The 22,625-nt window shown below is 39.6% G+C and overlaps 1 protein-coding gene across 1 annotated transcript in view; it reads left to right on the forward strand.

The window, feature by feature from the left end:
- Nucleotides 1–22,625, forward strand: part of STK38L (serine/threonine kinase 38 like) — a 77,659-nt gene that overhangs the window by 6,048 nt on the left and 48,986 nt on the right. The window lies entirely within an intron of this gene.

Here is a 22,625-nt window from a genome sequence, read left to right on the forward strand (position 1 = left end):
GATAGTTAAGTGGCAGGGCTAGAAACTGATTCTGAGATCTAGGGTTGCTTTCTCTTATATTGCTTAATTTTATTACAAAAAACTTCTCCTGTACTATTTAAGTTACCTCCTTCTTCTAGTCTCACTTGAAATTTGTTTCCTTTCCTCTCCTCCCTCCTTTTTTTAGGAGTTATTTACATTTTTGATATAGAACATAAATTCCTTTGGGAAAAGTGTACAGAAACAACTTCACTTCTGCTCAGATTTCCTATAAAGGGGGATCTGCTCTTGCCGAGAGCTAACTATAAGAAGAATACTAGTAACACCTTAGTTTGTATTGTGCTTTAGAGTCTTATAAAGCATTTTTAGACATTTTCTTGGTTAATCCTCAAAACAAACTTAACTTTGTGTCTTTAGATTAAAAGCTGCCAAAGGTAGTTTGCTAAGGCTTCTGCAAAGTTAGTTGATGAGACGATTTTGGTTCTCAGCAGTTTTAATGCTGAAATAAATGATGTGATCAAATGTTCTGATTTCATGCCAGTTGGGAGCAGATGTATATTGTTGTAGCACAGCGTTTTCCTAAAGGGTCTTACAGGTTTGAACTTTTTTGGTCAAAACTGAGAAATTGGAATTTTAGTTTTGCATTTTGAGTCATAAACTGTTTTAAGTCCCTAATTCTTACAGTTCAGGTGAGTGACGGTGAAGTTTCTATCTGCCTCATCCTGCACACAGCTGTTGGATTTAACCAGATTAATTATGATGAAGGAATGGGTGGAGGGAGGATAGATATTGTTTCAAAAGTGAAATTAAAGAACGAGGGCTTGGTGAGGAGTCTTCCAGTAGCTTTGTTTTAGGAAACCGATTATAAGCTTTAAAGGATGGACAAGCTGCAAGTATTCACCTGTGGAATTTGAATGATCAGAGAGTTTATTGAATGATCCATTTTTGAAATACTATCTTGTACCTGTATCTTGCTTTATTAAATTCAGTGTTTGCCCCGCTGTGGACATTTTTAGTTAGCTGAGCACTTGTCCATTGACTTGTCCGTATTATGGAAACACCATAACGTTTGCCCTTCATAATGATTCTGTATGTGTAAGCAGGGGCTGACTTTAGAGACTGGGGAGTTGCCTTTTGTTGTGTTTTTACAGTAGTGATCCATTGCATTTGGGCGTATCTTTCAAATCTGGTTGAGGATGTTCTCCTTATGTCCACTATTACTTTGCCAAACAGAATAGACTTTCTATTTTGGTGGTGAGAGTGGAAAAATTTCAGTCTTGAATTGTGTGTATTATTTGACCCACTGATATTCTTAATATTGGCAAATCCTCAAGGAATCACAGACTCATAATATTTTCATGAGCTTAATCATCACAGTTCAACATTTATCAACTATATTCTGGACACTTTATTAGGTACCGTGGCAAAATAGAGACAAGTGAAAGGGATTGCCCTTCTATTTAGGAAGGTTCAATCCAGTAAGAGACATAATGTATGAGTACAAATAAGTGTAAATCAAGCAGAAAGTGATAAGCAAGTAACAGGGTACTGGGAAACAAGGAGAAAAGAGTGCTTCTGGCTGGAGAAATTAGGATGGCTTCCTATATAAAGTGAAATAGAAATTGTCTATTTTTGAGTGAAAGACATGCCAGTGAAAGACATTAGCATGAGTTTGAAATATCTCTATAACACTTGATGAGTTTTGTGTTAATTATTTACTTCTTTCTCTGCCATTTTGGATTTTAGCCCATTCAGCTTAGAGAACAGGTGTTTTTCAGCTTTTCATTCTCTGCATCATCAACTGTTCAACCTGGTACATTTAATTAAAGTTCTACGTTAGTAAGATTACAGAGGCAGTAATGTATATGGGATGGATTCAAGGGAAGATGGACTGGAAATGGGAAGACCGAGGAAGAGGCTGGTTTAAATAATCTAAGAGATTGCACTCATGCTCAGTTGTGTCTGACTCGTTCATGACCCCACAGATTGTAGCCCACCCACCGGGCTCCTCTGTCCATGGCATTTTCTAGGCAAGAATACTGGAGTGAGTTGCTGTTTCCTTCTCCAAAAGGATTGATAGTGAAATTCTAAACCTGGTGGGAGTAAATAAATTTATATTAAAAAAAAATAAAGAAACCTGGTGGGATTGGAAAGGAGAGACTTGGATGGGTGAGTGTTGGCTCTTCATGTTGAGATGTAGGGAGTTCTTTGCCTCTGTGATTACGTGTGAGGTCTGTGTCCTGTTCCAAGAGATGCGGTGATGGAAAGACGAGTTGTGCCCTCAGAAAGCAGGCAGGCAACTGCTGAGCTACCTCAAGGTTGAGAGATAATTGCAATAGCATATAGCTGCTGTAATGAAGGAGCACTCAGGAGGAAAGGAAAAGGAGCACCTGTTTGGGAGAATCAAAGGTTTCCAGAGAGGTGGTGGTGTTGGAGCTTAGACTTGAAGGGTGAGTAGGAGTTTTTCTGGCCAACAAGCAGGAGGAAGATATAATAACATAGAATGTGAGAGACTGTTTGGGGATTACTTTAGCGTTGGGACAAGAGGCTGGGTAAGATAAATGAACTTGCCCTGGTAAAATAACTTTTTATTTGCTGTGTTTTTCCATATTTAGTTTCTTTAGCTTCAGCACTCTGAACTTTTGTAAGGAAATGTTTCTGTTGCCTCTTATAGCCTTGTGGAAGCACCTCTGTGGTGTTTCCCAAATCGTCTGCCAGGGATACATTGTCTCTTGCTTCCATTTTGTGAAATTAAAGAGAAAAGGTAATGATACCATTAGCCAGAGAGGAAAAAGTCCTAAAACCCTTTCCTTTGATGAATGCCTGGAGCAAGTAAGCTTGTTGTATGAGAGTGCAGCATCAGAACACAGCTTCAAGAGCACCTGACTTGAGAGGAACATAATTATTTACCTTTCCCATAAAGTTTTATGGTGCCCCTAGAACTTTCCCAGAATTGTAATATCTAGTGCTGAAGTCCTTTTGTTTTGGATCTAGCCTTGACTTTTTTTTTTTCCCCATCTTCTCTACTTTAATGCTTATTGTGTTGTAATTACTTAGTAGGATTCTAAACTTCAAATGGTATCAACTGTTACCTCTCGTTTGTCCTGTTTCTCTCTGTTTTGCTCATTTAGAAACCTGCATCTGCAAGTCATGGTTCTGAGCCTCCTCATTAGACTGCTAGAGCTAAAAAGCACTTGTGGTTTCTTTGCACAAAAGTTTATTTGCTGGAGCCATTTGTTTTCCTGTCCTGTGGATTGGGTCACTGACACAGAATATAGTTAAATTCTTTTCTAAGGACAACCAAAAAGTTCATTGTAGACTCCAGTTAGATTTATACCCATTGTATTTCTAGGTGGGGGGTTGAGGGGGTGGCAGCTGTGTTAGCTTTACTGCCATTAGTGGTAATAAAAGTTTATGGGTACTGCCAGGAAGAAAGCGAAAGACAAGGGCACGAGAAGAAAAGGAAGGCTTGCAGAGGGGCAGGACAGGTGTTGACTGGGGGAAGGAGAAAGGTGCATGTGGTTGAAAGAGGTCAAATATCTCTGACACCTGTTCCAAGTGTCTCTGGGTAGAACCAGTGTCATCTTTTAAGGTGAAATTTTAGTCCTCTCTAAAAATACCCTGGGTGTATTGTTGTGCCAAAAATGACAGTTTGTTTTAATCAAACATTTCTGGATTTAATTTTTTAAAATGTGTTTATATACCTGTGTCTCTGTGTTTTTAGAATTGAGCAGAAAGGGAAACAAAAGCCAATACACTTTAAATATTAGTGGAAATTATAGCTACGTTTCGGAAAACCTTTAAGACTTAAAACCATAGATTAAGTCTAGCCCCAGTCAGGCACAGGATGACAGAAAGGGAAAGGAAGAATAAGTAGGCTCATGTGTTTGGGTAAAACTGCATCCTGATACCAACTGTATAACAGGACCCATAGAGGGGAACGAAGAACAAGAAATCAGGTAAGAGCCTGTGCTCGCCTGTCTTGGTCAGTCAGGGACTCCTTCCCTTTACGGAGACATTATCAAACAAGAAACTTTAGTTCCTCAAAGTGTTTTTTCATCCTGGACAAACATGGCCAAAGAATTAAAATAAGTATGGGAAAAAAAAGTATGATTTTAGTTTTTCTGTAGTGGCAATTAAAAGTTTCCTCAGATTGTAAGAAATACTAGATTGAATTAAAGTATTTGATTCATTTTCAGAGTTGAAAGATCCTATAGAGGTCAGATAGTCCATTTCTGTGCTGTAAATTCCCCCTAATCCTTGGGAAGTGGGTGTTTAATCTTTGCCTAAGTATTTCAGTTCCTTGCAAAGAAAAGAAACGTAACAGATCATGAAATCACTGCCTTTCATTGTCTTGAGTAGTTGGTGTTTTCCAGCCTTCTGTCCCCAACCCTCTGCTTACTTCTCACACCCTGGGGTCTGGATGGCCTCAGAGGCTCTGATGCTTCCTTCAGTGACTACTCGGTGATGATGACTTTCAAACCAGACCCCTTTTCTGAGCTCGAGACTCCATGGTTCATCTCTTTCGTAGACATCACCACCTGGGTGTTTTTCCGCAAGACTCAGTGTTATCTTCTCCTTTCCCAGAATCTGTCTCAGGCTTCTTACCTCTTCCAGTGCACGGTATTATTCTCTTTGGTTGTCCCAGCCGTAAAGCTGGAAATCATCCTTGACTCTCCTCTTGTTTATCACTCACATAAACTCTTAGTTGCAGCATGTGGAATCTAGTTCCCTTTCAGGGATTGAACTTGGGCCCCTGGAACTGGAAACATGGAGTCTGAGCCCCTAGACCACCAGGGAAGTCCCCATCTTAGCTTTTTCTACAATGTCAGTATCTTCATGTGGACTCCAAATGATTGAAATAACCGTCTTTTTCTGCTACCAGCCTTGTGCTCTTCCAATCCATTTTATGTGTGGTTGCCAAAAGGGTTCTCCTCAAACATAAATCTGATTATGTAACTCCCATCAGTTACAATTTCCAATGATTCTCCATCATCTCCACCAGATTCCTTACCATGGCCTGTGACCTGAGTCCCTTCAAGAAGTGGTGCCCTTTTGCTTTTCTAGCCTTCTCTTTTATTACCCCCTCTACTCACCTCTGCAGCTTTCTCTGACCTTGAATCTTACATGCTTCTTTCTGGAATTCCTTCTCCCACACTCTTCTGGGTAACTCCTGTGCTTTCTTTCATACCCTGCTTAGGTATCTCTACTTTTGAGGATGCCTTCCTTGATCTCTCATCTCTTGTTCCGAGTTAGGTACCCCTCCTTTGCATTCCCACAACATCTTGTAATACAACACAATCATAGCTAACATTGTGAACGTTTCCCAGGTGTCCAGACTTACTGAACCATGCCTGTGCCAGGCATGGGACAGTATAAATTGAAAAACTCTTCATTACACAGATTTCAACTGATTCTCATCACAGAGTTAGAGATAATTTTATATCACTGAAAATGATGAAGGAAATGGCAACCCACTCCAGTATGCTTTCCTGGGAAATCCCATGGACAGGAGCCTGGCAGGCTACAGTCCATGGGATCGCAACAAGTCAGACATGACTGAACAACTAAACAACAGCAAGAGTGATGACTGAGGACAGCTGTCTCAATCATCTCTGTCTCAAAATAAGCATGTTCATTTAATCTGTTCAAATATCAGGGATTTCAGACTTTTTACTTTCCTGACTACTCTCTTCCACATGTGTTATATTTTGTTAATTTTCTCTCTTAAATAAAGAGAAACAGGACTTCACAGGTTTGTGGTATCTGGATATAGAATGACACAACTTAATGTATAGACTTTGCTTTTCCAGTTCCATAAATGTGAATTTTTGTGTATGTGTGTGTCCAGAAATACTTGGGATTATGGAATCTACTTATATTTAGCAAGTGACCAGGAGACTGACAGAGAAATAAGACATCAACTAATGAATTTATTAATATCGCTGTGAGTAGAACGGAAACTTCATAATTTGGTCAGCGCACTGTCACCCCAGTAGGACAGTCTACATGGGAAGTGGTTAATTCTAATCAAAATAGGTCATCTTAATATGAGGAGTGTCACTGAGCCAGGAGAGTTGATGGCGCCTCTTTTTAATAAGGATACACCTACCAGCAGTGCTCTGGACATAGTTAGCCATCTCTGTCTCAGACAGTGTTGGGGAATACAGGCAAAATCTTGCTTGTTAAACTCCTGTCCCCACCCCCAACAGATTAATGTAACATTCTGCTCTTAACAGGCTCACCAGGTGGTGCTAGTGGTAAGGAAACCACCCGTCAGTACAGGAGACACAAGACATGCAGGTTTGAGCCCTGGCTCGGGAAGATCCCCTGAAGGAGGAAATTGCTCCCTACTCCAGAATTCTTGCCTGGAAAATTGCATGGGCAGAGGAGCCTGATGGGCTACAGTCCATGGGGCCACAAAGAGTTGGACACGACTGAGTGACTGAGCACCTTCTGTTAATACAGTCTTTCCTTTAGCCAGACAAAAACACAACTGACAATGTTTCAGCTTTCTTGATTCACATTCTGTTACAATCCAGCCTCCCAGGAAGTACACCCTGCTCACTTGTGACTGGGTTTGAATGTTCTCAAATATTTTCAATTATACCTTTTCTTGGAATTACTTATGTTGATAGTCATTTCTAATTCTTTTGGTTCATGCTGTTATTACTCCCAGAGGGTGACTTAATTTTCAAATTGTGAGGACATTTAACTTTGTCCTTTTGTACTTACCATAGCACATTGCCAACTGTGGAAAACTTCTCCAGGTCAGAACCCAGTGATACAGCCTGCTGCTGCTGCTGCTGCTAAGTCGCATCAGTTGTGTCCGACTCCGTGCGACCCCACAGACGGCAGCCCACCAGGCTCCCCCGTCCCTGGGACTCTCCAGGCAAGAACACTGGAATGGGCTGCCATTTCCTTCTCCAATGCATGAAGTGAAAAGTGAAAGTGAAGTTGCTCAGTCCTGTCTGACCCTCAGCAACCCCATGGACTGCAGCCCACCAGGCTCCTCCGTCCATGGGATTTTCCAGGCAAGAGGACTGGAGTGGGGTGCCGTCGCCTTCTCCGATGATACAGCCTAGTGTATGGCATTCATCTTGCTTGTTTCTAATCTATGTCTATTAACTCAGCCTAAGATTGAGATCATGTAAATTTTGAGGACAGCTTTTCCATACTTTTAATTTGTGTCAAGCTTTATTCAGCAAAATCTTTAGTTGTTCCTTATGTATATAATAGTTTATCACAATTTATACTTAGCATTTGTTTTTGAATCCAAATATAATTTTTACCTTCCTTCTATTAAATTTCATTTGTTAAAGTTCAGTTCAGTCGCTCAGTCGTGTCTGACTCTTTGCGACCCCATGAATCGCAGCACGCCAGGCCTCCCTGTCCATCACCAACTCCCGGAGTTCACTCAGACTCACGTCCATCGAGTCCGTGATGCTGTCCAGCCATCTCATCCTCTGTCATCCCCTTCTCCTCCTGCCCCCAATCCCTCCCAGCATCAGAGTCTTTTCCAGTGAGTCAACTCTTCGCATGAGGTGGCCAAAGTACTGGAGTTTCAGCTTTAGCATTATTCCTTACAAAGAACACCCAGGGCTAATCTCCTTCAGAATGTACTGGTTGGATCTCCTTGCAGTCCAAGGGACTCTCAAGAGTCTTTTCCAGCACCACAGTTCAAACGCATCAATTCTTCGGTGCTCATCCTTCTTCACAGCCCACCTCTCACATCCATACATGACTATTGGAAAAACCATAGCCTTGACTAGATGGACCTTAGTCGGCAAAGTAATGTCTCTGCTTTTGAATATGCTGTCTAGGTTGATCATAACTTTTCTTCCAAGGAGTAAGCATCTTTTAATTTCATGGCTGCAGTCACCATCTGCAGTGGTTTTGGAGCCCAAGAAAATAAAGTCTGACACTGTTTCCACTGTTTCCCCATCTATTTCCCATGAAGTGATGGGACCAGATGCCATGATTTTCGTTTTCTGAATGTTGAGCTTTAAGCCAACTTTTTCACTCTCCTCTTTCACTTTCATCAAGAGGCTTTTTAGTTCCTCTTCACTTTACCTTCTGTAAAAATTAATTTGGATTCTGACTCTGCTGTCCTGCTCTTGGTTATTCTCCAGGATCTATTCATCCTCACGGTTTGGTAAGAGTGTCGTTAAAAGCTTTGTCTGGTTCATTGTTAGTATAACTGTTGAAGCCCCATAACCTTGTATAGAACTTGCCTATGAGCATTCTGAGTTTTGTTGCTTTATAAACACATCTCAGCCCATGTTTCGTCATCTTTCTCCCTTACCCCTCTAAAAAGACTTGGAGAGTGACTTGTTAAATACCTTTCAAAGAGTCACATAGATTGTTTGCCAAGAAAAGAAGTAGAGTTACTGGGCAAGACTTGTTCCTCCCGAATCCATGTGGATTTTTAGTGACCACCCATCTTTGTTCAAAAACCATCAGCACAGTTCAGAGGCAAATTCCTGGTGTGTGACCTTAGCAGCTGGCTGAGTCAGAAGACTTGCAAGGCACTGGGGGCAGCTCTTTTGTGGCCCCTGCCGTCTTGGGCTTTGGTTCCCTCACCCCACGGACTCCACTTCTGGCCCTCATCCTGAGGAGGAGACCAAGGAAGGAGGCCGAGGTCAAGTGGGGGATGCACACTGGACAGAGAGTTTTTAAAGTATTGGCTGGCCCTACCTCTCAAGGACGTTGTAAAATAGAAACATGTAAACTGTAAGGTGGTATTCAAGTGTAAAAATTTTAAAAAGCAACATAAAAGTAGAGGTCATTCTTTTTTCCCTGTCATGGGTTAACTTCACCATTCACTTTAACCAGTGTACCCAGGCCTTTTGCAAATTTTCTCTCCTGGACATAAATTCAAAAGCCCGTTTGGTCGCCCTTGATGGTTTTCTTAAGCTCAGCTCACTGTGGGCTTTTTGCTTCCTGATGTCACCCTGAGCTGCTTTTCCAGGCGTCCATGTTATGTGTTGTCTTTTATCTGTGTCTTTTAAAACCTCAGCTCGTTGGAGAGCTCTGTGTGCACCTAGTCCTTTCAGACTCTTTTCCTCTTCTGTGTTGCACATTATAACCAGAATTCCATTTTTTTTATACCAAATCATTTAAGTTGTACTTTTTTCTATGTGACTAGAATGAACTGGGGCATGCTGTTTGATTCTATCTCTTTCCACATGTCTTTCTCACTTATCTTCTTTTTTTAGTTCTCTCACTTTGTCTCAGCCTTCTTTCCTAGATTATTCTAGTGATGTGGCTTTAAGAATTATTTACTCTAAAACCCAGAAGTTTAAACCTGTTATTTTATCAAGTCCTGTGTGGATATGAAACATCTTCCTAGTTATTCTTTTAAATTCATTTTCAGTTTATAATTTACTTTCAATCATGTCTGACTCTTTGCAATCCCCTGGACCATAGCCTGCCACACTCCTCTGTCCGCGGGAATTCTCCAGGCAAGAATACTGAAGTAGGTTGCCATGCCCTCCTCCAGGGGATCTTCCCGACCCAGATGCCGAACCCAGGTCTCCCGCGTTGCAGGCGGGTTCTTTACTGTCTGAGCCAGTGCTGCTGCTGCTAAGCCGCTTCAGTGGTGTCCGACTCTGTGCGACCCCAGAGACGGCAGCCCACCAGGCTCCGCCGTCCCTGGGATGCTCCAGGCAAGAGTACTGGAGTGGGTTGCCATGGCCTTCTCCATCTGAGCCACTAAGGAAGCCCAAATTTTCTTTCAACCAAGTTTGAAATGTTCACCATCTCCAGGGCAGTAATCATGTCTTCTACTTCCTTTGTATTTTCCTTGTGCCTGCATACTTGGTTCTGTCTGACTCTGCCACCGGATAAACTGTAGCCCACGAGGCTCCTCTGTCCTGGGATTCTCCAGACAGGAGAACTGGAGTGGGTTGCCGTGCTCCCCTCCAGGCGATCTTCCTGACCCAGGGATTGAACCCTCATCTCCGGCAGCTTCTGCATTGCAGGCAGATTCTTTATCGCTTTGCTACTGGGGAAGTCCCATTACCTGGCCCATAATAGATGCTCAGTAAATATTTGTGGGATTAATTAATCAAGTATTGTTTAGCTAGAATTCTGTTCTTGAGAACTTCCTAAAAACATAGGATGCATCTTCCCTTTTAGAGTCTCAACAGGGTTTACTTTTCTTTCCTCTGAAGTTTTTGTAATTTCTGTTCCCTAAGCACGTCCCACATTCCTGTCCCCAGCAATTGTAGCCAACTTGAGAGTTACTGTCAGGTTTTCCAGTTAACCATTGCTCTTCAGTCAGCTGATTTCTTCCCAGTGGTTGTATTCCTATCCAGAATGTTTCTTTTCCTATGTGAGAGATGGAGATTAAGCAAGGCATTATCAGGTGCCTTGAGTTTTAGCTGTAGGAGAGCTCTAGCAAATATCCCAAATGTTGAAGTCCCCATTACAGCTTGGTTTCTTTCTGTGTCAGCTTCAACCTCTAACATAATCCAGACCAGCAGTTCTTTATGTTTCTAAGTCCCATCCCTTCAAATCTCACTGATGCTTGGTGGTATTACAACTTATTTTTAGCTTATTTTTATAATGCCAATTTTCTTTCTTTAATCCCATATTCTGGACATAGGTTTGCAGGGAATCTAAGGCTGCATTGTTGCTCACACCTTTCCCATTTCTTCTTCTGCAATAAATAACTTGCTAGACCATTCTCACTATTGTCATTTTTTAAGGAGAGCCTGACCAGCTGCTTTCATTGTTGCAGTAATATCTGAACTTTTTCTGTCTCCTTTTCCACTTTAAGCTTAAAGTCCACTTGATCAGTAAGTCAAAATTACATAGTAACTTCTGAGAATATGTTCAGAGGAAACAAAAACACTAACTGGGAAAGATATCTGTACCTCCATGTTCATAGCAGCATTATTTACACCAGCCAAGATATGGAAATGACCTAAGTGTCCATCAGTGAATGAATAGATGCAGAACTTACGTACACACACATACACACTTGAGGCAGGTTCAGAAAAGTGAAACATGAGGTTGGAGAAATCGAGAAAAGCTTTGTAGGAGAGGGGAAATCCATTAGGCTTTCAAAATAGAAGTACAGATGAAAGGAAGGGCCTTTTTTATGTTTAGATTTTCCAGAGCTTGGTGGTAAGATTGATTATGGCATGTCTCTTAGTTGATGAGGGGTGAGACTGGCAAATAATGGAAAATAGAGTTAAGTAGTTAGGGTGGAGCCAAATTATGGGGTTTAATAAAAGCCAGGCAAAGAAGTTAAGATTGGAATGGAAAAAAGGAGACAGTGTCGAAGTTTTTGAGCCTCCAAATGACATCATCTAAATTCTGTATACAGAGCCGTGATTTAGAGAAGGGTGAGATGGCCTCGGGAAGACCCGCTTGAACGCTGGTACCGTCACGTAGGGCGTCCCAGGTGGCGCTAGTGGCAAAGGACCCACTTGCCAGTGCAGGAGATGTAAGAGACACGGGTTTGATCTCTGGATCGGGAAGATCCCCTGGAGGTGGACACGGCAACGCACTCTAGTATTCTTGCCTGGAGAATCCCTTGGACAGAGGAACCTGGTGGGCTGTAGTCTGTGGGGTCGGAGCGACCAGCATGCACACACGCACCGTCATGTTACTGACAGTGCGGTCAGGGCCTGGACTACCCAGTGGCAGAAGTATGGATCAGGAGTAAGATGCAATGGGGAGAGATTTCAGCAGATTTTATTAATGAACCTGAAATGGGAAAGGGAGAGGTAAATGAAGGCTGTTTTCCAAGATTCTGATTGGGAGAAAGGTTAGTGCCATGGCTAGAAATGGGGTTGTTAGCAGACTGGCTGTGGGGGAAGAGTTACACATTTACTTCCAAGGTAATTAAATGTAACTTTTTTTGTAAGATGTTTAAGTTGAAAGGAAGAAGAAGTAGGAATGAAGAGATAACAAGGTGTGTTACTCGTCCTTGTGGAGTATGGCTTACAGGCATAAGGAAGGGTGACTTCTCTCCCTGAAAGTTCAGAGACAAGCCAAGAACTGGCATTCATGGATGGCTTCTTAAAGATAAATCTGAAGAGATTCTGGTATTTATGTCAATTGAAACTACTTTGAAAGTAACCCCTGCCTTGGTGATAAAAGACATGTAGTGATATGTCAGGAAATTAGAAAGTTTGAAAAGGTATCAAGTTTTCAGTTACTTTTGAAAAGATAGCAGAGGAAAAATAGATAATTATTGGTGACTTTCTGGCTTTCTCGTATGCATCTAGAAGGGTAGGAAATGTATACATGTATGTAAGTATACATGTGATACACATATGTACGTGTGATCATACACTACATACACTTTCACAGCCTACTTTTTTCATTTAATGTTGCACCATAATCATTTGTCCATGTCTTGAATTACTGCTTAAAAGTACTATTCTTTAAAAACTATATTTTCCCCATCATTTAGATTTATAATTATTTAATCAACAGCTTTATTGTTGAACACTTAGATTGCTTTGAAATTTTTTACTCTGTTAATAATACTATAGTAAACTTTGATGAAATATATATTCTTCAGCTGTTACTTAAATATGAGCTCTCTGAAAGCAAAGACCTCCATATCCCTAGGACTTGGAAGAATGCCTAGACATAGGAATTGCTTAACTAAAGAAAAAAACAGTTATTGCCAGGATGAAAGAAGACCATTAAATTCTCAATTCCTCTTACTTCCTTAATCCTGATTCCATGCGTACTTTGGAATCTTCTCATTGTGATTTGGCTGTCAGTAGGAATCGGGTTGTAATGAAATGACTGGCCACGGATGTCCACATGGCAGGTGTTCTTCCTTCTGTCACTGTCATCTTTGTCAATCTTAATCATTTTTGGGGGGGTACACAGCACAGCATGTGGGATCTTAGTTCCCCGACAGAGATTGTGCCCCCTGCTCTGGATGTGTTTTCTTTTGAAGAGCGTTATCACCTTATTTTCCTATGGTAATAAAACCACATTTTGAAGAACTGACTGACCCAGTTCACAGATTTGTTTTACTTAGGGAAAACTTTAGTAGAAAACTAGAAACTTTCTAATTGTATTAGGGAAAGGCTAGTGTAAAAACCTTTTAACTAAGAGGTATGATTTGAAACATATTTTTCTACTGGAGGCTTCCGTAAAGGCTCTACCTAAACCAAATAAGACCTGCTAAAAGCTGTAGAAATAGATTTATTTTTTATATTCCATCCAGATCTTTTCTGTTGCACCTTATGCTTATGTTATGTTTTGCCCCCAAGGGAATCACATAAAGCTGTCACCATGTTCATGTAACACTTGAAATGACTGTTCCCTTAGTTACTAAAGGGTTGTATTTGGTTATGGGTTTTGATCCCAACTGCCCAGGGTTTGGCTTGGACAGATCAGCCGCTGAAGACTTAGGTATCTGAATACCTTTCACCAGAGTATTGTCTGCTCTCATATGCTCTCTGGTTTGACCTCTGTGTCATAAAATGTTTCCCAGTTTGTGTTATAGGAAATATGAATCCTAAAAGATCACTATGTAATTCACCATGTTAAAAGATTCTAGAGTCAAGTTAAGGAAATTCTATTTCTTCCTTAGGAGATTTATCTGTTTAACCCATTAATCCTCGAATTTATTTCACTCCTGGTACCCATTTTCCCTTAGACATCTAAGAAAAAAATGGTTTATAGAACACACTTGAATAACTGATGCTTTGAGTCATTACTGTGTTGTTTTTCTGATTGTGAATTCAGTTTGGTTCCATTTTAAAGTTTAGGATTTTTGTTTCTGCTGCAGATTTTAAAATTTTCTTTATTTTAAAATTATTACTTTTCTAGTCTGCCATGTGTACGTTTCAATGATGGATTCATTATGTAGACTTGCCTAGGACTCATCTAAAAGGAATACATGTTAAATTGTTTTTTTAAGATTTTGAAGTGTGTTACATGTTAGAATATAAAATATATCTGTACAAAATAAGGAAAAATAATGAAACCCATTACAAAGTATCTTCCAGGGAGTTTAAAAACTAAAACTTTACCAGTATTTCAGAAGCTTCCCGAATGCCCTTCCTCCTCCGGGCTGTCTTTAATTTTATGGTAAACAGAGGAGTCAGACATGATTTAGTGACTGAACAACTAGCACTTCCTGGCTTTTACTTACAGTTTCATCAGCTCGGAATAGATCCCATTGAGTCAGTATTATTTTTTAGGTTTGCTTGTTTTTTTGAACTTTATATAAATGGAAACATACAGTGCATAATCTTCTTTTACTCACTTCCATTTTTCCAGTTTATGTTTCTGAGATTCACCCAGGTGGTGGTACCTTGTTCATTTTCACTGTGGTGTAGTTTTCAGTTAGATGAATGTACCAGAATTTTTTTTTATTCCACTTCTATTGATGGTCTTATATTAGACTGTATAATAGAATGTATAATCTATAGAATATAATAGAATATATTAGACCATATAATAGAATATTCTATTCTATTTGTTTCTTTCTTTTTTTTTTTTTTTATCTGTAGTAACAGCGTCCACTGAATGTTTTTAGGTATTGCCCTTGTGCAGGGGTATCTTTTCCATTTATACCTAGGAGTAGGATTGCTTAGTCATTGGCTATTCATTTTTGCTTAGGAATATCCAACTGTTCTCCACAGCAGTTATACCAGTTTAGACCTTTACCAGCAGTGGATAAGAATTCTCATTGTTCTGCTTCCTCAGTAGAACTAGATGCTGACAGCCTTTTTAGTGTTTGTGAATCTAGTGTGTGAACTGATACCTCATCAGGCCTTTAATATTCATTTCCCTGATTAGAATTGTAGTTGAGCATCTTTTATTATGTGTATGGGCCATTTTTGTTTTCTGTGAAATTCCTATTTGGGATTTTTGCTCTTTTAAAAATTTTGTTGTTTGTGTTTGTCTTTATTGATTCATGGTAATTCTCTATGTATTTAAAATACATGTATATAGTTTAGAATAGTGCCTGATACTTAGTAAGAACTGTATAAGAATAACTATTACTGTTATATTACCATTGTATTTAGTTCTTTATTTTTATGTTTCAAATGTCTTATGCTAGTTTGTAGCTTATTTTTCATTCTCTGATGCTATATGTTTTTTAACCTAGTATTTTAATATGTATAAATTAAGTTTTATATAAGATCACCATGGCAAATTCATGGGGCAAATGTTACATTTCATAACCTATAACTTTTCAGTCTTGAGTATCATTTTTGTTGCTACTGCTCTTTTTTCCTAACCCCAGGAAAAATTAACCTATTTTGTTTCCTGTTCAAATTACTGTAGTTTAATTCTCTATGTTGTAGCCTAGTTAAAGATGCAGCCATCTCTCCAGATGTATTGTAATGATTTTGAAGACAAAATATCTTTGGCTTCATTATTTCAAAATTAAATACTCATAACTTAGGGCCTGCCTGAAATCTGTAACAGTTGCCCATAAGAGATTTAAATGAATCCTAAACTATTTATTATAGTTGAGTGGTTGAGTCCTTATGATGTTAAATCACAGACTTAAGTTCTTTGAAATATGTAACTTGCCGACCAAGCTGTTAATGGATTATTTTCTTCAGCTTAACAGTAGTTAAGAAATCTGATTATCTCCTGATAGATTCTTCCACATACTAGAAGGATGGTAAAAGGGGTATGTTAACAGATTATCGAGTTAACAACAGTGATGATGGACAGCAATGATAATGATAATAACAGTTTCTCCAGATTGAACACTTAAGTGTCGGGTACTATCCTAAAGGCATCACATGTAGTAACCGACAAAAATTTCTTTAATCAGTGAGAAAACTAAAGACTCAGACAGGTGAATTAACTTCTCTAAGGTCCCAAAGCTAGCAAGAGTGGGATCAGATTCAAACTCAGTGAGTCTAGTTGCAGTCTCAGAAGTAGATTCCTAAGGTAGTTACTGACTTGGTGTCGGAAGTGTTACCTCATTTAGTTTTAAAAGAATTTACCTAAAACTCTGTATTGTTTTTTAATGTAGTGGTGAAAGAATGGAAAGCACATTTTCAGCACGATGGGTGGAATCAAAACAGGAGGAGAGCTTGGAACTGGAGGTGTCTGGTGTATCAGGCTCACATCAGAACACTTTGGATCTTTGTGATTGGACTGTGGCCTGTGAAAGATCTCAAGAGTCCATAGCCTTTAATTCACCGCCCCCTGCCCCCATGCCGTTGTCAACTATTTGGAAAGGGAAAAACGGGGGAAAGGCTTTAGAAATACCACAGAGAGCTCTCACTGATTAGAGCTTGCTTGGAGTTCTAAAAGATTTAATAGGGGAATCTTATACAACTATTCGGGAAAATAGGTAAACATATTTGAAAAGTGTCCACTCATTAACTTTAGGTTAAGAAAATTTCACCCCTCATAATCTTTATTTTGAATTTGAAACATTCTCCTTGGTTCGTGAAATAATCTTCTTTGTTGCTATTGCTGCTTTGTTGTTGTTCTGTCCCTCAGTCATATCCGACTCTTTGCAACCCCAGGGATTGCAGCATGCCAGACTTCCCTGTCCTTCACCAACTCTTGGAATTTGCTCAAACTCATGTCTATTGAATCGGTGATGCCATCCAACCATCCTGTCCCCTGTTGTCCCCTTCTCCTGCCTTCAATCTTTCCCAGCATCAGGGTCCCTTACTGCTTTGGTTAGTGGCTGTTTTCAGATATAATTTTCACTCAGCTGTGGCTTCTTGATTCATTCAGCTATAGATTAAGTACTTACATAAATTAAGGCCAGTGCATTTGCTCTAAAAATTATAGAGTTAAATAAGTGAAAAGAGTGAAACAAATTATAGCTTCTTATCCATTCTATTTTGAGGGAATTAGCAGAGTTGCAATGACCGTCTATAACAAAGGTAATTAGTACTGAGGTGAGCCACTGTAGGGTGTTACGATGATGACTCAGCTAGGGTGTGGATCTTAGTGGAAAAGTTTTCAAACTTTGCTGTGGGATTTAAATATTATGCCTTTTCCTTTTGCTTCCCCCTCAAGGAAGGACCAGGAAGGTAGCTCTTTTCCCTCCCTTATTTGGTCATAATGAAGGATTGCAAGTTAATTAGCTGCATTCAAAGCATCACACAGATTGAATTCCATATTTGTCTTGGAGGGAAGTCCAGACTTCTGTTTGGGGTGATTGAATCTGTGCTTTGTGAGACTGGGTGCAACTTCCTTGTATTCAAGGGTGGGATCATCTTGTCAATTATGAGGTATAAGTCACTTGGAAGAAATGAGCCCCTGAAGTGTGGGGTTTTTTTTTAAATGTTTCTCTCTGCCCTCTTTCACCCATTCTGTCCCCCCGCCCCCACTCTGTACATCAGAGAGATATGGCACTTGCTTGCTACTTGGCAATAGGATCTATGAGGATTAATTGTATACATTGTTTTCTTTGTGGGTTGGGAACAGAAAATTGCTCATTAACCTTTTCCCAAGTCCCTGAGAAGTACTGAAAACTTTGACAATTAAATATGAACTGTAAAAGAAACATGTAAATAAATATTGGGAAAGCAAAAATAAAAGGCATAATTAGACATCTGAGAAGCATTATTTTCTAAATTAGCTCCTTTTATGATTTGAGTTTAAAATGCCCTTGATGTGTCAAAAAGAAACCCTACTAGCTTTTTTAAAAAAAATTTTTTTAAAGAACGTCATGACCTTTATGCTATGTTGACAAAGCCTGTTTTGTTTGATTTTTTTTTTAAACAGGGTGGGGGTTTTATACTTTGTTGATTCCTGTGGGGTCATTATGGTTTGTTTCATGGAACAGATCCAGTATTAGAGGTAGAGTGTTAGAGGGCCTGAACCATGAGCCTAATGCTGGCTGCATTTCTAAATATGTGCCCTTCAACAAGTCTTGTCAACTTTGTGAGCCTCCGGGTTTTTTTTTTATCCTTAAATGGGTTTGGGAGAGAGAGTACTGCAGAGTGGTGAAGAGTTCTGGGCTACTGAGTCTAGCAGGCTTGTTTTGGATATATCATATCAGATAAGGTACATGTCTCTGAACCCCATTTTTCCCTACTGCAAAGTGGTAGTAACTTTATGTACTACTCCTTAGGGTTAATGTGAGGATCAAAATCAAATGAGACATTGTATATAAAGTGTTAAGCTTGTTACCTGACTCATGATTAATGCTCAGTTCGTTACTATTAATTATATATTGTTATTGTCAGTAATGTTTGAAGTGATATTAACATTTTATAAAGTTATGAGTTTGAAATTGGACGATCAGATTTTGAAGTTTTGATGTTTAGTAGCATAGGCTTACTGCTGAGAAAATCTTAAAAAGTATAAGAAAGTAAATACTTAACAGATGGGCAGAATTTTTTAATTTCAGACAATAGTTATTAATAGCAAGATGTTGTTTAGATGACCTCCCTTCCTGTGCTTTATTTTTTATTCAAATAAAGATAATGGTTTCTGAGGGAAAAATACTGCTTTTGTTTTATAAAAATTGAAACAGCATTGCATGTGGTTTGCAGCACCTAGGACTGACTGAGCGCTCCTAATTCTACTCTCAGAAGTGCCCCCTTGGGAGCTCAGATAAAAGATACAATGTAATTTATAAGGAAAAAAGTATCTTCTGTAATAGTCTACATGTTGGGTGTAGTCTGACTCAAATAATAACTGAACTATCCACTCATTCACTTGTGTGGGGATTATTGCTGATACGGTCTAAAAATCTGAAGGGGATAAGGGGTTATGGGGAGGGTCTCAGAGGGGCATAAAATTATCAGGACAATAATTTTCATCTCTCCTTACTGGTGCTCTTGATCAAGTCATTGCTAATATGGCCAGTGAGCAGGGAGTTAATCACCTGTACCATGTGGCACTGTTTCATTAGCTTATGAAAACTCATCATATCCAACACATAACCCACATTTGTTAAGCACCTGCTGTGTGTGGGGCTTCCCTGGTGGCTCAGTGGTGAAGAATCCACCTGCTAGTACAGGAGACGTGGGTTCAATTCCTGGGTCGGGAAGATCCCCTGGAGAAGGAAATGGCAACCCACTCCAGTATTCTTGCCTGGGAAATCCTGTGGACAGAGGAGCCTGGCAGCTATAATCCATGGGTCACAAAAGAGTCAGGCATGACTTAGCAATTAAACAATTGCAACAACATGTGTGGCACTGTGCTTGAACCTGGCCCCTCAGTAATGGTGAATAGATAATGCCTCATGCTATCATTTCTGTATTATCTTGGAAGAAAGAAGCAAACCATAGCAGAGTACCTAAAACCTGCATTTCTAAGATCTTTGCTTCATTTATACTTTGGAGAAGGAACCGATTGCCTTTACTGTACATGAACAACTACTTCCTCATGTAACTGAGTGTGCTTTCTGTTCCCTGTTCTGAACCTCAGGGTGCCGCTAGAGCAGAATCTCAGGAATCTCCGTCTGTCTCAGTTCAAGGCCTCATGCATCTCCTGCTTGACCATTTTCAGTTCAGTTCAGTCATGCAGAGATGTCTGACGGTGACCCCATGGACTGGATCATTTTAGTTTTCTCTTAAATACTAGATTTAATTTCCTTCCTTTTTACCCTCCTCTGTTCTATAAACACCACCAACTACCACCAAATCTGTACTCCTGTTCCAGCAGATCATCTAAAATGTAAATTGGACCACACCATTTCTGGTTTAGAAATCTTTAAGATGCTTTTCTTACCGCTTTTCAAGAAACTCCAAATTCTTTGGTGTGGCTTACAGGGTTCTTCTCAATCTGGTCCCTGCTTTCTTTCCAGTCTCATCTACTGCACCTTACTTTCTCTCTCCCTTTGCATTTGAATTTATTTACAATTCCATGCTTTCTCACATCGTGAAGGCCTTCTAGTATTTTTTTTTTTTTAAGATTATTTATTTTTGGCTGTGCTGGGTCTCCATTGCTGCACATAGGCTCTCTCCAGTTGCGACGAGTGGGGACTACTTCTAGTTATGGTGCTTGGGCTTCTCATTACACTGGCTTCTCTTTGTTGCAGAGCTCAGGCTCTAGGTACTGGGCTTTGTTAGTTGTGGCACACAGGCTCAGTAGTTGTGGTACATGGGCTTAGTTGCTCTGAGGCATGCAGGATCTTCTTCCCGGACCAGGAATTGAACCTGTGTCCCTTGCATTGCAAGGTGGATACTTAACCACTGGGCCACCAAGGAAGCCCCAGCCTTCTAGTATTTTCACCTCCATCACTGCGATGTCATCATACATTGTAAAGTTGTCATTTGTTTAGACATGTTTTCCACTGTGAGACTGGATCTTGACGGCAGAGATTTGCATCATTTAATTTTGTATTCTACCCACATATAATACTGCCAGGCACATAGTGCACATTCCCTAAATGTTTGTCAAATAAATAAATAAATGAGGGATTAAGGATGCTCCTATGTGACCATAGTGTATTACTAATAACATGTGCAGTTCTTAACTGTATTATTCAATAACTAAGTCAGTTTATAAATCCAGTAATCATGGTATAGCCAATAGGGAAGTTAAGAACCATCTCATCCAATCCTTTCACTTTTTCAGACGGATGAAGTCAGGACCAAAGAGACTGAGTAGCTAAGGCCACGGCGCAGAGCTGAGTGATGGCATGAGGATTAACCCTGGTGTGGACAGGCCTAGCAGATTAAAATGGGAAAGGCTTTTAATGTGATAACTGTTGTTTCAGTGGCTAAATCCTGTCCGACTCTTTGTGACCTCTTGGACTGTAGCCCACCAGGTTCCGCTGTCCACAGGATTGCTCAGGCAAGAATAGTAGAGTGGTTTGCCATTTCCTTCTCCAGGGGATCTTCCTGACCCAGGGATCGAACCCATTTCTTCTGCATTGGCAAGTGGATTCTTTACGATTGAGCCACATGGGAAGCCCTAATGTGATAATAAGTAAACAACTTAGTTTGGATATATTTTTTGAAAGCTTAATTATGAGAAAATTTTAATATATACAAAAATACAGAGGAGAGTATAATATATTCCCATGTACCATCACCAGATTTTATCAAATCATGGCATCTTATTTCATCTGTAACCATACTCATTCTTTTTGTATTATTTTACAGACAATTCTTGATAATGTTACAGTATTTCATCTGGGAATATTTCAGTATATATGGGATATGTTTTTAATCTTTTGAATATAGATCTCTTGGTATTCTGGGAAGTCATTATACTTCAGATAAAATAATGACGCCTCACTGAAGGCTTGGCTCCAGAAAACTGGCAGCGTCTCCCACTGGGGGGGTAGTCTTCATCCCTCTCCAAGCTGTTCCAAGACCATCAAGTCCACTGAGCCCATATCCTTGAGCTTCGTTTATCTGTATGCCCTGGAGAGAGTTGTGCTGTTTTATTTAGATTCAGTTAGATGGAGGGGTAAGGGAGAAAAGAATCGGTGACCGTATTAATAAGGAAAATAGTTGTTAGAGAAAGGAAGATACTCTATGTATAAGGTTAAATAGCTTTAAAAAAGTTTATCCACAGGAAACCTGTAAAAGTTCTTGGAATCTTTGTCATTTTTATTTTCTCAAGATTATATTAGAAACTTCCTTTTAATTATGGATTATTACAATGTTAGAGAGAAAAATGGAAAGAACATTTATGTACCTGATGCACAAATCTTAACTTTTTGCTCCGTTTGCCTGAGTTTTTATTGAGATAACAAAACATTACAGATAGAGTCTGAAATGCCTTTGTGGTCCTTCCCTTCCTTCTCTCCCAGACATACTCATCCTGGATGCAGAAGTTTCATTGTCTAGTGTATGTATAACTGCACATTGACTACTGTGTTGCCCTTTAGAAAGCAATTTTATCTCTCCCACTTGATCTTCACAACTCCTAAAGTATGTAGGGAACTATACAGAGTGTTTATTTCACTTCTAAAAATGTACAACCCACTGAATTATCCAAGTTTCACTTAAAAGCTACAGGGTATGAGGCAATGTTTTATGATTTACAGTGTATCTCATTAGAAATTGAGTTCTGAGGCTTTTGTGTGAATACTCTTCATATGCTTAAAGTACTAAAACTTACATTTAAAAAGTATAAACAGTGTCATGAGATTGAGAAGGAACCTCAGATGAATAAATGGTCTTAACTTCCTCATTTTAGTGAAGCTACGTTAATACTTCCCAGGGCTTCCTAGGTGGCGCTAGTGGTAATGGCTAGGTAATGGCGAGGTAATGGCTAGGTGGCTGCCATTGTAGATGTAAGAGTTGGGAAGATCCCTTGGAGAAGGGAATGGCTACCCACTCCAGTATTCTTGCCTGGAGGATCCAATGGACAAAGGAGCCTGGCAGGCTATAGTCCATAGAGTTGCAAAGAGTCGGACACTACTGAAATGACTTAGCATCCATGCACAGGTCTTAAAACTAACGCACAAGTAAGTTTTCTATGCACTTTCAAAGAAAATACCGTAAGTAATGCTTGTTGACATATCAGGTTGGTTAAAAAAATTCAGAGATGTCTTGCTTCGCATTATCTAATAATATTTTAAAATAAATATCTGTAGAGTTTGCATAAGATTAAAATTTTTTTAAGAGTTCCACCCCCGTTGCCCCCAACCAGTTTTCCCAGCTATGTTTAGCATTGTTTTTTTGTTCCTTGGGAGGAGATACAATGCTCATCCTGTTTATTCAACTAAAAAAAAATATTCTTTTATTCCTTTCTTTTTA

This window comes from Oryx dammah, unplaced genomic scaffold (assembly GCF_014754425.2).
Source record: "Oryx dammah isolate SB20612 unplaced genomic scaffold, SCBI_Odam_1.1 HiC_scaffold_29, whole genome shotgun sequence".
Lineage (NCBI taxonomy): Eukaryota > Metazoa > Chordata > Mammalia > Artiodactyla > Bovidae > Oryx > Oryx dammah.